We start from the raw sequence: 17,250 nt of genomic DNA, 5'->3' as shown, positions 1-17,250 counted from the left end.
CAACAGATGTGGTTATGTGACATTTTCCTGCACAACCCAAACCAGAAATTTGAATTCTATGGTGCAATTTGATGGTGATGACTGAAAAGAGTCAGGGCAGTTAATACAAAGGGTTTGGTATATGATTCAATAATGTGACTTATTTCCAGCATGTGTGCCCACAGACTTATAGCTACTTTCACACATGCCCTTAATTATCCCATTCTGTTCATAGCCTTTTATCACATTTGCAAAAAGGTATGTATTATTAATCACTTTCATCGGGACACAGCAGCATAACATATGAAATAGCACACACTATGCAACCAGCATTCCAGATGATATTAATGGTACCAAATTGATGTTTTACTGTATTTGGTACTTTTCTCTCTTTAGTGACTTTAAAAGCGCAATCATGCCTGAAACCTCCCTTACTTGTCTTAGTAATCTTCCACCCATGAGTTCATCTAATACTTTATTAAAGTCATGAATATTCTGAAGCCATACACCCTCCTGGAAAATATGTCCTTCACATTTACTGTCTACTATGTAAAGTATGCATTGCTGCCTTTAATTTGAACTAGACTATCTTTTCCAAGTTGTGACTCTTCACTCCAGAATTTGAAAAACAAACAAGCCTAAGTTAACTGTCTCTATATACATTCAGATTTTATAAGCTTCAAACTTGCACTCACGTTAGGATCTGTCTTTGAAGACTGAAAAGTTCTTACTTAGAAAACCTACTCAGTAGAGTCCTCCAGCCCCTCAATTATACAAACTGCTGTTACTGAAGATGTTTCCAGTACTGCTAATGTCCTATTTGAAGTCTGTGATCAAAACTGAACAAGGAAATGTACGTGGAAAAAAAAATCAGTGTGCACAGATTCTTTCTGCACCCAGCTGCAGGCCCAGATGGGTGCTTTTTCTGTATTCCATAGAAACGTCTCCCAGTGTTGTAACCACCTTAACCTGTCAAGGGCGATGCAACCTTCTGGGGACACAGGGAGAAGAAGAGACATAAAACACTGTGGATTTCTGTTGGGTGCTATGACACATGGAAGTTTACATTTTGAGAGTACTGCCTTACCCAGACCAACACCAAGTCCAGAGCATGTAATTTCATTCATTAGTCAATTGGTTTGTTGACTTCTTAAATCATTCATTTTTAAAAATCTAATATTTATTGAGCTGCTACTGTGTATCATGACCTGCCCTGGGTGTTATTGAAACAATGGTGACCTTACCTTTATGGCAATTACGGTATAAGTAGTTATATGTCTTTCTCTTTCCGAAAAAAAATTTAATTGGCTAGCACTCATGTATATTAGAGGGTTGTATGTTAGAGGGCTGTTAAAAATGCATAGCCAAATAATGAGGAAGAGGAAGAGAGGGAGCAAGGTTACTTAGCATTAGTAGCACAGGTATCCAGGTATTATTAAACTTCATGTCCAAAAAAGTTTTAGGTGTAAGAACACTCATGAGGACCAAATAGTCACTTTTCTTTGAGTCCATACTCCTAATTTTACTGTGTTTAAGGACTCCTTTTTAAACTAAAGCAAGATTCATATCCATTCCCCAACTACACACAGAGAATAAAGAGTAATGTTTGTCATAACTATATAAGAAGGCCCATAATAAGGAAAATTTCCTAGTAATGAATAAGGCTTTGTCTTAGGGTTCCCTCAAGTATACCTTTGAAGCAAAGATTGGACTGCAAGTAGTTTGTTTGGAGGTGACACCAAGAAACACAACAGGGGAATGAGGAAGTAAGGTAGGGAAGGGAAAGAATGTAATAGAGTAAGTTCATGGGCAGGTTTCTGCTGTAGACAACTGGGGCTCAATCCCAATAAGGAGTCTCAGAGAGATGATGAACTATGCACCTAATAATTATCCCTTACATGACAAAGAACCTGGAGTATTTATGCACCAACTACTGTTCCTCCTTGTATGAGGGTAGTTCCTATGGGCATTAACTCTCCAGCCCTTCTGACCTGCCACCCATGAACTGAGCTCACTCCTGGGGACAGAGAAAACTCTCAGGCAGAGAGCACAGGAACTATCTTCTGATGACCCCAGGGTAGGCCTGGGTATATGGGCAGTTGCCAGCAACAAATTTTTAAATAAATTTGTATCTTCTTAATTACAAGAGTATTTATATACTTATGAAAACAGTAGTCCATTGTGAGCCATTATTCAGTCTTCAGACAAAGCTCTACCAAGGTCTACAACCCAAAGACTAGGACTATTGTCCTATATAATTTAAGAAACAAATGTGACAAGAAAATGGAAATATTTCTCTTCTTAAAACATCATAAAGAAAAAAATCATATTGCACACTTATTTCTTTAGAGGATAATCCTATTCCTTCAACCATTTTTTGCAACCAAACTCTGCCTTACAGGATGTAAAATAAGATGTGGCACCTTTATGTAGGGCAGCCCTTACCACCAAGATTTTTGCTATTCATCTTTCTCCTGTAGTGATTCTTCCACTCCTCCTTGGGTCAAACTGACCATTTGATAAGTAGTAAGAGGTCAATGGAGTCATTGCTAGTCTAGAACTTTCCACAAGAAAGTCACAGTCTCTGGCCACATGTGACAGAGGAATCATTTGAACTCCTTCTAGAATAAAAAGTACAACTAGGTTATTGGATATTTGAACCACATGTGCTCAATCATAAAATAACTGCCAGGAGAGTATTAAGACCAGTAATGATTCCCCACAGCTCTTTGAGCTCATTTCTGCAAGAATTGAGCTTGAATCTACTAGGGGCTAGAAAATGCTGAAAGCAGCCCATAATAATTTTTTTTTGCCTTATCACCCCCACTCCTCACTCCTAGACTAAATAATGGCAGTGGGCACTTGTGAGCCACATTTGAAGTCTTGGTTTAGTTAATCCAAGCAGTAGGTATATCCATTAGGCAATTATTTGAGACCTATTATGTGCACTAAACAATTTAGAGAGGGAAGAGGGAAGAAAATATTGTCGAGACCTCACAAAATTACATTCTTGTTGAAAATCAGCATACACAAATAGCAATGGTTATTAGTGGAATTGACCAAGGAACAACAGGTTGGGAAAGGGGGGCTAAATAACTTTCTAGAAAACTAGTTTTAGTTCCACAAGGAAAAGCAATCCAAATCTCTTCTCTACCCTGACAATGAAATATTGATCTTTCCAAATGAAGGATGGAAGACCACCTCCATATACAGAAATGCCACCTATAAAACAGAAGGGCAATATTGAAATCAAGAAAAACAAAAAAGTGTGATGCTTTAAGCAGCACATGAGAGGAGAGCCTGCACAACCTAATCTCCCTTGTCCCATCCATGGCTAGAGGCTTGGCAGCCCACTGAGGAAAAGTATTGTTCATTCTTAATCTACAGTCCTTCATGATTTTTAAAACTTTAATTTTCTAGTAGAAACTGAGCAAGGAGAGACTATTCTGTGTAGCTGAATAGGAGAAAACTGGCCTTGCCAAAGGTTAGGACAGTCCCAAGAAAGCTGGGGCAGGGGGCAGGTGGTGTTACTGTGCTACTATGGAATCACAACAGCTTTTTCCTGCTTGTGTCTGTACTTCTCTGTTCTCACATTACTTAAGCTGGGGAAGGCCTCAAGAAAGTACATGGCCCAGTGCCCTGTTTATACTCCATTTACTAAAGAGATGATTGAGGTCACTAGGGGGTACAGTTGAGAGTCAGATCTGACTTTATCCAGTTTTTATATTATCTTGGACAAATAATCTATAATCTGGATTTCAGTTTCCTCATGCTAGAAAATTATAAAGAAGTAATTCCTACCTCATAGAATTGTGAAGCTTAGCAAGAATCAGGAAGTAAGTTAGTCTGGTAAGGACTCATCACATCTTCCTTTTATTATCTGGTCACAGCACTGGGACTGGCTCCCTGGTCACCTCTATTAACCAGGGCTCACTGGGGCCAGTCTCCCAAGGAGACTCACAGCTAATAGCACTATAACTCATTTCTGAGGAAGTTTATCTAACACATGTATTCTCTGTAAGGCACATCACAGCCTTCTTTAACTTAAGAACATTTGCAGTCCTTCAGCACTATACTTGAAGACCACTTTAAATAGCTAAATCACCAAAAAAGCACAAAAGGGGGCAAAAAAACTTGGTGCAAAATAGACCATGAATAGAACACTTGTTTACATTATGAAAGCTGAATCAAGAAGGCAGAGTGGGGGTTCTGGTTCAAGATGGCGACATAGGAAGACCCTGCATTCACCTTCTCCACAGACACATCAAATTATACATATTAATAGAACAATTCCTCTTGAAGAAGAATTGAGGGCTGACTGAACAAATACTGAACAACAAAAGACAGAGAAAATGGCAAGAGAACAGCAAAAGAAATGAAGAAATGGTCACACCCCCGATACTGTGCATGGCAGTGGGAATAGTACTGAGGGAACAGGAACAGATCCCTATGTCCTTGGGCACAGGAAAAAACCTTCAGTTTAAAGGGGCAACTAGCATATAAAAGAGACAATGCTAAAATTCTGCTAAGTGGTGGAGGGGCTATGGGAAAGCTCTCCAGGTCAGAGGGACTGGAGAAACACACAGTTTACATTCCCACCTCACCTTAAATACCTAGACCAGTACAGAGTCCAGATACCATAAAGGACCATGCCAGTCATCTCAGTGAACTTGCTAACTTCAGTAAGCTGAGGGTCCACAAATCCACACCTGCTCTAGACCCGCTGGGACACAGAAAAAAAGCTGCAGTTAAAAAGGGCTGAAGAAGTGCAGGAATGTTCTCTCCCCTACCCCCTTAAAAGCTCAGACCAGAGCAGGTTTTGGCTCACAGTGAGCCTGTGACCTCAGCGAGCCCAGGCTCCACAAGCCCACACCAACTGCCCTGTGGTGCTAGGGCAAAGAAAACAAGCTGTGATTGTGATTGTGTGTGTGTGTGTGTGTGTGTGTGTGTGTGTGTGTGTTAATTCTTATTTTTTAATTTCATTTTTTTTTACTTTTAAAATTTTGTCTTATTTTGTTTTACTTTTTTTCATTTTTGTTTTGTTTTTCTCTTTTTTCATTCTTTTTTCTTTTCATCTTTTATTATTTTCTTTCCCTTTTTCTTTTATTATCATTCTTTCTTTATTCTCTATGTAAAAAGCCAAGGTTTAAAAGAGTAACTAACATATAAAGCCACAGCTCCAGCTAGCCAGCAAAAGTCACCAATCACACTCCATCTGCAGGGGGAACAACATACACAAGACCATTCCAACTTTAGGAGAAGTAGCCCTTCCACCTAATCCATAGAAACAAACACAGAAAGTCAAGCAAAATGGGGAGACAGAGAAATATGCTCCAAAGAAAGAACTAGAAAAAAACTCAGAAAAAAATTAAATGAAACAGAGATAAGCAATATGCCTGATAAAGAATTTAAAGTAATAATCATAAAGATACTCACCAAGCTGGAGAAAAGAATGGAAGAACTCTGAGACCTTTAATAAAGAGATAGAAAATATTAAAAAGAACCGATCAGAATTGAAGAATACAATAGCTGAAAACAAAAACACACTAGAGAGAATCAATAGTAGATTAGAGGATGCAGAAGAATGGATCAGCACTCTGAAAGAAGAGAGGGTAATGAAAAGCACACAAGCTGAAGAGCAAAAAGAGAAAAGAATTTTTAAAAATGAGGATTAAGAGATCTCTTAGATAATATCAAGCAAACAGACATTCACATTATAGAGGAAGAAAGAAGAAGAAGGAAGAGGAGAAGGAAGAAGGAAGAAAGAAGAAGAAGGAAGAAGGAAGAGAATGGTATAGAAAACTTACTTGAAGAAATAACAACTGAAACCTTCCTCACCCTAGGGAAGGAAATAGACGTCCAAGTAAAAGAAGCAGAGAGAGTTCCAAACAAGATGAACAAGAGGAGGTACACATCATGGCACATAAAATGTCAAAGATTAAACATAAAAAGAGAATCTCAAAAGCACCAAGAGAGAAACAAAAAGTTGCCCACAAGGGAAAACCTACAAATTTTTCAGCAGAAACTTGGGGCACCTGGGTGGCTCAGTTGGTTGAGTGTCTGCCTTCGGCTTGGGTCATGATCCCAGGGTCCCGGGATTGAGCCTGCGTTGGGCTCCCTGCTTAGTGGGGAGTCTGCTTCTTCCTCTGCTCCTCCCCCCACTTGTGTCCTCTCTCTCTCAAATAAATAAATAAAATCTTATAAAAAAAACCCTGCAGGCCAGAAGGGAGTGGCATGATATATTCAAAGTGCTAAAAGGGAAAATGTGTAGCTAGCAATACTCCATCCAGCAAGGCTATCATTCAGAATAGAAAGAGAGATAAAGAGTTTCCAAGATAAACAAAAACTAAAGGAGTTCATGAGCACTAAACCAGCCCTAAAGAAATATTAAAGGGGACTCTTTGAGTGGAAAGGAAGATCATAAATGAGAGTATGAAAAGTAAAAAACAGGGGCGCCTGGGTGGCTCAGTCATTAAGTGTCTGCCTTCAGCTCCGGTCATGATCCCAGGGTCCTGGGATCGAGCCCCGCATCGGGCTCCCTGCTCCATGGGAAGCCTGCTTCTCCCTCTCCCACTCCCCCTGCTTGTGTCCCCTCTCTCGCTGTGTGTGTGTCTCTCTCTGTTGAATAAATAAATAAAATCTTTAAAAAAAAAGTAAAAAAAAAAAAAGCAGTCAAAATAAATATTTCTGTAAAAACCAGCCAAGGGATTCATAAAATACAAGGATGTAAAATATGACACCATATACCTAAAATGTGGCAGGGAGAGGAATAAAGAATGGATTTAAACTTAAGTGACAATCAACCTAGTATAGACAGCTATATGCAGAAGATGTCATATACAAACCCAATGGCAACCACAAATCAAAAACCAATAATATACATGCAAAGAATAAAGAGAAATGAGTCTAAATATATCACTAAATAAGCACAACAAACCATGAAAGAGAGCAAGAGAAGAAAGGATCAGAGAAAAATCTAAAGAAACAACCATAAGACAAGTTTAAAAATAGCAACAAATACATAGATAACAATAATTACTTTGAATGTAAATGGACTAAATACTTCAATCAAAAAACATAGGGTGACAGAGAAGATAAAAAAACAAGACCCATTTATATGCTGCCTTCAGGAGACTCATTTAAGACCAAAAGACACCTGGAGATTGAAAGTGAGGGTATGGAGGGGCGCCTGGGTGGCTCAGTTGGTTGAACAACTGACTCTTGGTTTCAGCTCAGGTTATGATCTCGGGGTCGTGGGATTGGGTCCTGCATCAGGCTCCACGCTCAGCAGGGAATCTGCTGAAGATTCTCTCCCTCTCCTCCTGCCCCTCCCTCCACTCATGTGCTTTCTCTCTCTCTCTCTCTCTCTGAGATAAATAATAGAGAAATAATCATGCAAATGGATGTCAAAAGGAAGCCAGGGTAGCAAAACTTATATCAGAAAAAATAAACTTTAAAAACAAAGACTGTAACAAAAGACAAAGGAAAACATTACATTATAATAAAGGGGACACTCTGACAAGAATATATAATGATTGTAAATATTTATGCACCCAACATGGGAGTACCCAAATACATAAAACAGTTAATAACAAAAATAAAAGAAATATTTGGTAGTAACACAATAATAGTAGGAGACTCTAACACTCCACTTACATCAATGGACAGTTCATTCAAACAGAAAATCAATGAGGAAACAGTGGCTTTAAATGATACACTGGACCATATGGATTTAACAGACATATTCAGAACATTCTATCCTAAAACAGCAGAATACACATTTTTTCAAGTATACATGGAACATTCTCCAGAACAGACCACATATTAAGTCACAAAATAAGTCTCAACAAATTCAAAAAGATTGAAGTCATACCATGCATCTTTTCTGGCCACAAGGTTATGAAACTAGAAACCAACCACAAGAAAAAATCTGGAAAGAACACAAATACATGGAGATTAAATAACATGCTACTAAACAATGACTGGATCAACCAAGAAATCAAAGAAATCAAAAAGTACATGGAAACGAATGAAAATGAAAATACAATGGTCCAAAATCTTTGGGATGCAAGAAAAGTGGTTCTAAGAGGGAAGTTCATAGCAATATAGGCCTACCTCAAGAAGCAAGAAAAATCTCAAATAAACAACCTAACCTTATACCTAAGGAGCTAGAAATCTTATATCTAAAGGAGCTAGAAGAACAAACAAAACCCAAAACCAGCAGAAGGAAGGACATAATAAGTATTAGAGCAAAAATAAATGATATAGAAACCAAAAAAATAATGGAAGAGATCAATGAAACCAGTAGCTGGTTCTTTGAAAAAATTAATAAAATTGATAATCCTCTAGCTACATGTGGTATATGTATATATACAATGGAATATGATTCAACTATAAAAAAGAATGAAATTTTGCCATTTGCAACAACATTGATGGAGCTAGAGGGTATAATGCTAAGTGAAATAAGTCAGTCAGAGAAAGGCAAATACCATATGATCTCACTCATATGTGGAATTCAAGAAACAAAACAAATGAGCAAAGGGAAAAAAAAGAGAGAAAGAGAGACATAGAGAGAGACAAACCAAGAAACAGAGTCTTAATTATAGAGTACAAACTGATGGTTACCAAAGGGGAGGCAAGTGAGGGGATGGGTTAAATAGGTGATGGGGATTAAGGAGTGCCCTTCAGTGATGAGCACTGGGTGTATGGAATTGTTGGGTTACTGTATTGTACACCTGAAACTAATATAACACTGTATACTAAATAATTAGAATTAAAATAAAGACTTTAAAAAATAAAGATGAGGGGTGCCTGGGTGGCTCAGTCAGTTAAGGGTCCAACTCTTGATTTTGGCTCAGGCGTTATCTCAGGGTTGTGAGATCAAGCCAGCATTTATGTGCTCAGCATGGAGCCTGCTTAAGGTTCTCTCTTTCCCTCTCCCTCCACCACCCCCCCTAAAAAAGATGAGTTATTACCTATCCTCGTCAAGCTATTTCAAAAAAGAGAATGAAGAAAGCTTCCAAGTATATTCTACAAGGCCAGCATTATCCTCATACCAAAACCAGACAAAGCCACAACCACAAAAAAAAAAAAAAAAAAAAACTACAGGCCACTATCCCTGATGAACACAGATGCAAAATTTCTCAAGAAAATATTAACTAACTGAATACATTACATTATGAAGATCATTCTCCATGATCAGGTCAGATTTATTCTTGGGATGCAAGGGTGGTTCAATATTTGCAAATCAATGTCATACACCATTTCAACAAAACAAAGGACAAAAATCATATGATTTCAATAGATGCAGAAAAAGCATGTGAAGCTCCTGACAAGATTCATCAACTATTCATGATAAAAAATGTGGTTAGAGAGAACATACCTCTATATAATAAAGGCCATCTATGAGAAACCCATAGCTAATATCATCCCCAATGGTGAAAAACTGAGAACTTTCCCTCTAAGGTCAGGAACAAGACAAAGATGTCCACTTTTTGTATTTTTATTCAACATAATACTAGAAGTTCTAGCCACAGCAATCATAAAATAAATATAAATAAGAGGCATCCATATTGGTAAAAAACTATCACTATTCACAGATGACATGATACTATACATAGAAAATCCTAAAGATTCCACCAAAACACTACTAGAAGTAATAAATGAATTCAGTAAAGTGGCAGGATACAAAATTAATACCCAGAAATTGGTAGTGATTCTATACACTAAAAATGAAGTCTCAGAAAAAGAAATTTAAGAAAAAAAAACATCATTTACAGTAGCACCAAGAAGAAAAAAAATGCCTAGGAAAAACCTCAACCAAAGGGGTGAAAGATCTGTACTCTGAAAACTATGAAACACCGATGAAAGAAATTGAAGATGACCCAAACAAATGGAAATATATTCCACGCTCATGGATTGTAAGAATTAATATTGTTAAAATGTCTGTGTTATCCAAAGCAATCTAAAGATTCAATGCAATTCCTATCAAAATACACCAGCATTTTTTTTTTTGCAAAACTAGAACAAATAATACTATAATTTGTATGGAACCATAAAAGACCCCAAATGGCCAAAGCAATCCTGAGAAAGAACAAAGCTGGAGGTATCACAATCCGAGATTTAAAGATGTACTACAAAGCAATGGTAATAAACAATATGGTACTGGCATAAAAAGAAACACATAGATCAATGGAACAGGATAGAGACCCCAGAAATAAACCCACACATATGTGGTCAATTAATCTATGACAAAGGAGGCAAGAATATACAATGGGGAAAAGACAGTGTTTTCAATAAATGGTGCTGGGAAAATTGAAGAACTACATGTAAAAGAATGAAACTGGACTACTTTTGAAGACCAGGAACAAAAATAAATTTCAAAATGGGTGAATGACCTAAATGTGATACCTAAAACCATAAACATCCTAGAAGAGAACACAGGTAGTAATTTCTCTGACATCAGCCATGGCAACATTTTTCTATATGTGTCTCCTAAGTCAAGGGAAACAAAAGCAAAATTAAACTATTGGGACTACACCAAAAGAAAAGCTTTTCCACAGCAAAGGAAATAATCTACAAAACAAAAAGACAATCTACTGAATGGGAGAAGGTATTTGCAAGTGATATTTCCAATAAGGGGTTAATACTCAAAATATTAAAGAACTTGTACAACTGAACAACAAAAAACAATCTGATTTAAAAATGAGCAGAGGACCTATGCAATGACGTGGATGGAACTGGAGGGTGTTATGCTTAGTGAAATAAGTCAATCAGAGAAAGACATGTATCATATGACCTCACTGATATGAGGAATTCTTAATCTCAGGAACAAACTGAGTGTTACTGGAGTGGTTGGGGGTGGGAGGGATGGAGTGGCTGGGTGACAGACATTGGGGAGAGTATGTGCTACGGTGAGCGCTGTGAATTGTGCAAGACTGTTGAATCACAGATCTGTACTTCTGAAACAAATAACGCAACATATTTTATGAAAAAAGAAAAAGAAGAAGATAGCAGGAGAGGAAGAGTGAAGGGGAGTAAGTCGGAGGGGGAGACGAACCAGGAGAGATGATGGACTCTGAAAAACAAACTGAGGGTTCTAGAGGGGAGGGGGGTGGTGGGATGGGTTAGCCTGGTGATGGGTATTAAAGAGGGCACATTCTGCGTGGAGCACTGGGTGTTATGAACAAACAATGAATCATGGAACACTACACCAAAACAAATGATGTAATATATGGTGATTAACATAACAATAAAAATTTAAAAAAAATGAGCAGAGGACCTAAACATTTTTCCAAAGAAGACATACAAATGTTAACAAACACATGAAAAGATGCTCAACATCACTCATCATCAGGGAAATACAAATCAAAGCCATAATGAGATACCACCTCACATCTGTCAGAATGGCTAAAATTAACAATACAGGAAACAACAGACATTGGTGAGGATGTAGAGAAGGGGTACCCTCTTACACACTGTTGGTGGGAATGCAAACTGGGGCAGCCACTCTGGAAAACAGTATGGAGGTTCCTCAAAAAGATCAAAATAGAACCACCCTATGACCCAGCAATTGCACTTCCAGGCATTTCACCCAAAGGATACAAAAATACTGATTTGAAGGAGCACATGCACCCCAATGTTTATAGCAGCATTATCAACAATAGCCAGGTTATGGAAAGAGCCCACATGTCCATTGACTGAGGAATAGATAAAGGAGGAGTGGTATGTGTATGTGTGTGTGTGTGTATATATATATATATACATATATGATGGAATATCACTCAGCCATCAAAAACAATGAAATCTTGCCATTTGCAACGATGTGGATGGAGCTAGGCGTATTATGCTAAGCAAAATAAGTTAGTCAGAGAAAGGCAAATACCATATGATTTCATTCATATGTGGAATTTAAGAAACAAGACAGTTGAACGTAGGGGAAGGGAAAAAAAGAGGGAGAGGGAAGCAAACCATAAGAGACTCTTAACAATAGAGAACAAACTAAGGGTTGATAGAGGGAGGTGGGTGAGGGATGGGCTAAATAGGTGATGGGTATTAAGGAGGGCACTTGTTGTGATGAGCATTGGGTGTCGTATGTAAGTGATGAATCACTTAATTCTACACCTGAAACCAATTTTACCATATGTGTTAACTAGAATTTAAATAAAAACTTGAAATAAAAAAAATAAACTACAAAGAGATATCACCTCATGCCTGTTAGAATTGTTAAAAATCAAGAAAACAAGAAACAAGTGGTGAGGATGCGGAGAAAAAGGAACCTTCATGCACTGTTGATGGGAATGTAAACTGGTCCAGCCACTTGGAAAATAGTATGGAGGTTCTTCAGAAAATTAAAAATAGAAACACTATATGATTGAATAATTCCACTATTCAGTATTTACCCAGGGAAAACAAAAGTACTGACTCAAATACCATATAATTCCATTCATAAATGGAATCTTAAAGTGAATAATAAAACAAGATGAAATCAGAGCGACAAGCCAAAAGAGAACCATAGGGAACAAACTGAGGGCTGCTGGAGGGGAGGGGGATGGGAGGATGGGGTAACTGGGTGATGGGCATTAAGGAGGGCACTTGATGGAATGAGCACTGGGTGTTATATACAACAGATGAATCACTGAACTCTACCTCTGAAACTAAGAATACATGATATGTTAATTAATTGAATGTAAATTAAAAATAAAATCTTCAGTGGTATGGGAAAAAAAGCAGAATCAGAACTATAAATACAGAGAAAAAACTGATGGTTGCCAGGAGGGAGAGGGACGTGGTTTGGGCAAAATGGGTGAAGGGGAGTGGGAGATACAGGACTCCAGGTATGGAATGAGTAAGTCAGGGGAACAAAAAACAGAGCATAAAGAATACAGTCAATGATATTGTAATAGCAATGTAACAGGACAGATGATAGCTATACTTGGGGTGAGCCTAGCATAATGCATAAACTTGTCAAATCACTAAATAGTACACCTGAAACTAATGTAACACTGTGTGTGAGCTATATTCAAATAAATAAATAAATGTAATTCTGTAGTGGATATCTAGGAATGCAACTGACATATGTAACCCCTGCTTTTATTACTTTGTATTAGTCAGAAGAGACTTTTTATTCCCACTGACTGATTTTATAATAAATTCATTTTATAAACTCAAAAAAAAAGGCAGAGTGAGCATGTGAATTTGAGAACCTCAAATTTTTTGCCACTCTCCATCTGTGAATGCCTATAAAAGTGCCACAAGTATTGATTTTAAGGTTACAAATAAATTTTAGTGAATGGGCAAATTCACAAATGACAGAATCTTTAAAAAATTAGGATCCACTGCTAATTGCAGAAATGGGCTTCAAATCCAGAGACAGATGCCATAAAAGACCAATGATAAATGTTTCTAATGTGCTTTTTACCTTTAGAAAGTATTTAAAAGAAAAAAGTTCACATAAAAAATCCTCAGTACAGGAAAGATTTAGTTCATCTACCCATTTTCTATAATATAGAGATTTAAAGATGAATACCTTTTAAGAAACTCTTAGTACCTTAAAAACTATCCCTTTGAGAGGAAGTTTGCTGTATGTATTAGTTATTTAGTGAAGCAGTAACAAATTAACACAAACTTAGTGGCTTAAAACAACACAAATTTCTTACCATATGATCCAGTAATTCCACAAAGAAAAAAAAACACTAATTCAAAAAGAAATATGCACTTCTATGTTTATTGCAGCATTATTTACAATAGCTAAGATATGGAAGCAACCACAGTGTCCACTGATAGATGAATGGATAAAGAGGAAGTGGTGTAAAAAAAAATGTGATGTAGATACACAATAAAATATTACTCAGCCATAAAAAAGAATACCTTGCCATTTGTGACAACATGGATGGACAACAAGAGGGTATTATGCTAAGTGAGAAAGACAAATACTATGTGATTTCACTTATATGTGGAATCTAAAAAACAAAACAAATAGACTCTGAAATACAGAGAATAAACTAGTGGTTGCCAGAGGGGAGTTGGGTGAGGGGATGGGTGAAATAGATAAAGGGGATTAATAGGTATAAACTTCCAGTTATAAAATAAGTAAGTCACGGATATGAAAAGTACACTATAGGGAAAATAGTCATTAATATTGTAATAATGTTGTATTACAATATTGGTGATCGTACTTATCATGGTGAGCAGAGTATAGAATTGTTGAATCAACATGCTATACCCCTGAAACTAATATAACATTGTATGTTATACAAATTTCTGTATCGGTCAGTTCTGTAGGTCAGAAGTCTGACACAGGTCTCCCTGGGTTAAAATCAAGGTGTAGGCAGGGCTTAATTCCTTCTTGAGTCTCCAGGGTAGAATCTATTTCTTTGCCTTTTCTAGATTCTAGAGGCTGCCTACATTCCTTGGCTTGCAGGCTTCTTCCTCAATCTTCAAAGTCAGCAATGCTCCATCTCTATGACTATTCTTCTTCCACAGTACATCTTTCTCTGACCATAACTGGGAAAATTTCTCCCTTTTTAAGGACTCATGTGATTATATTTGTCCCACCTATATAATTCTATAATCTCCCTATTCTAAAGCTCTTAATTTAATCATATATGCAAAATCCCTTTTGTCATATAAGTAACATATTCACAAATTCCAGGGATTGGGGTGTAAATATCTTTGGGAGGTCATTATTCTGTCTACTACATGCTACTTTATAAAGGAAACTAACTTAACACACCTTGTATTGAACTAAAGCCAAATAACTTGCACTTAAAGAGGTATTTTTTCTTTGCACATATAATAAAGGATTATGGTGCTCCTTGAAGCTTACGAGTTTTCATAGCAATTGGGTCTTGGAAACTACCTAAAGTTAAACTTTTGTTCTTTGAAACTGTTTTATTAAAGCATTTACTGAAGTGAATTAGAACCTGAAAACTGACTTTACCAGGCACCAATTTGCAATGACTAATAGCCATTATCTATTTACAGCTGAGGGTAATCAACATCTGGCTGCTATCATTCTATGTAGGGGGACCACATTAGTAAAAGAACTAGGTATGAAACTCTTATAGTTTGGGGAGTTGTCTTAGGCAATTTTGCTATAGGAAAGCTATCTAACAAGCAACTTCAAAATCTTATTCACAGGTCTACAGAATGACTTTTGCAGGACTCAGCTGGTACTTTCTAGGCTTGGCTGTGGATTGAATTTAGTTGTGTTGGGTTCATGTCCACTCTACATGTCTCCTCATTCTGCAACATGCCCCGAAAATGGTCTTCAAATGGTGGATCCAAAAAACATAAGAGGCCAAACCCAAACATGCAAACACATTTACATATTTTGGTCAAATTTGGCAAACCTTATGTCTTCTCACATAGCATTAACCAAAACAAAGTCAAGGGTCAGGAAAGTATTCATGGACAGGGAGGGAAGAAATAACTGTGAGTAAATAATACAATCTACCATAAGGGAAAAGACAGCACAACAGAGTTCCTGGAGTGACATGGAAAAGGTGAATAGTAAGATTCTAGTCTCACTCCATCTTGGGTCTCCAAATCTGTACCATGCCTAGACTGACTTATGGCTTGGATGATCACAATGACTGACAGCAACAGCAATTAATTACACTGGGAAATTATGCAATAAGTACAGATGAAAATTTAGATTTTAAAAGCAAGTGACAGCCTTTGTTCATGCCACAAATATAGCTTGAACAAAAGAAAGAACAAAAGTGTTCTTAGGCTTCCATCTAGTGGCCACCAAGAGCCATTGTTCAAGACAGATGATGAGTAAAGCATGTTAAAGGCAAATAAATGAATAAATAAATAAGTAAATATCTAGAACAGGGAAGATTTTGAAGATGGCAGCAGAGTAGGAGGACCCCAGGCTCATGTTGTCCCATGAACACAACTAGGTAACTATCAAATCGTCCTAAATACCCCAGAAATCAACCTGAAGAATGACAGAACAAACTCCACAACTAAAGAGAGAGAAGAAGCCACATTTGAAAAGGTAGGAAGTGTGGAGATGGGGTTTAGGGGAGAAACAGATCACAGATGTTGTGGAGGGGAGGGAGCTGTGGATGCACAGAAGAGAGAGGAAGAGGAGCACATAGGGAAATGCACAAAGAGAACATTTCCTTAAAGCCATTGGCTTGGAAAATGAGAGGGGCTGAATTTTGTGAGTTCTTGCAACCAGCAGGGCTTATAGCCAGGAGTTTTAAAGGTCAGTGGGCTTGGCTGGGCTAGAACCTACAGGACACTATGCTGCTCCTGGAGAGAAGGCAGGCAAACAACTGGGGGGCAGAAAGCAGTGTGGAAAAAGTGATCTGAAGATCACCTGGGGCCCACAGTGGGGGAGATTATTCAAGCTTCTCAGAGTGCATCCCTGACAGGCAGCATTCATGGAAATGACTCTCTGGGAACAAAGGAGCTCGCTAGTGCCATTTCCCTCCCCACCCCTCAGCATAAACACAGAACTACCTGGGGGAAGCAGCACAGTACCCAAGGGCCGCCTAACTTGCTTACACCAAGTCCCATCCCACTGTGCTCTGGCAGGACATCCCTTCTCAGTCAAGCTTGCATCAGTCTCAGCACAGTGGGCCCCTCACCCAGAAGACCAGCACAAGCCCCTGCCCATACCATGTCCCTAAAGCCTGGAGTTTTAAAGCCAACAGGCTTGGATGAGATAAAACCAGGAGGGCACGGCATTGCTCCTGGAGACAAGGCAGGCAAACAACCCAGAGCCAGACAGTGTGGAAACAGTGATCTGAAAAATGCCTGGGACACACAGAAGGGAGACTATTCACTCTTCTTAGAGCACGACCCTGGGAAACAGCATTCATGGAGATACCTCTCCTGGAACAAAGGAGTTGGCTGGCACCGTTTCTTTCCCCCACCCTTCAGCATAAACAGAGAGCCACCTGTGGGAAGTAGTGCAACACTGACGCTGGATGCCTAACTTGCTTACATCCAGCTCCACCCCTCTGTGCTCTTGTGGGACTGCCCTTCTCAGTCAAGCTTGCCTCAGGCCCAGTGGAGTGTGCCATTCCCCTGGAAGAGAGAGTTCTGCAGAGCCTCAGTTCTGGTGGAGTTGGTGTTAGGTCCCATTTCACAACCACACCAAAGCACACCTAGTTAAAACTCACCACATTCAGGCCAGGGACTAAACACTGCCCACAGCAGGCAAGAAGAACCTCTGCAGACGACTGGCCTGAAGGATAGAGCAGCCGGAACACAACAGCAGAGCACAGGCAGCACACACTGGAGACACTCCCT

The 17,250-nt window shown here is 38.4% G+C and overlaps 1 non-coding gene across 1 annotated transcript; it reads left to right on the top strand.

Moving 5' to 3' along the window:
• The first annotated feature begins 861 nt into the window (after window positions 1-861).
• LOC114216901 (small nucleolar RNA SNORA77) lies at window positions 862-984 on the top strand. The gene has a single exon (XR_003610870.1). It is a non-coding gene; the product is annotated as a small nucleolar RNA SNORA77 (small nucleolar RNA).
• The last annotated feature ends 16,266 nt before the right edge of the window (window positions 985-17,250 follow it).

Source organism: Eumetopias jubatus, unplaced genomic scaffold, assembly GCF_037043125.1.
Source record: "Eumetopias jubatus isolate StellerSeaLion01/CBP00866 unplaced genomic scaffold, mEumJub1_p1.0 scaffold_11, whole genome shotgun sequence".
NCBI lineage: Eukaryota > Metazoa > Chordata > Mammalia > Carnivora > Otariidae > Eumetopias > Eumetopias jubatus.
The sequence above is the reverse complement of the archived record's forward strand: the minus strand, read 5'-3'. Positions and strand labels throughout refer to the sequence as shown.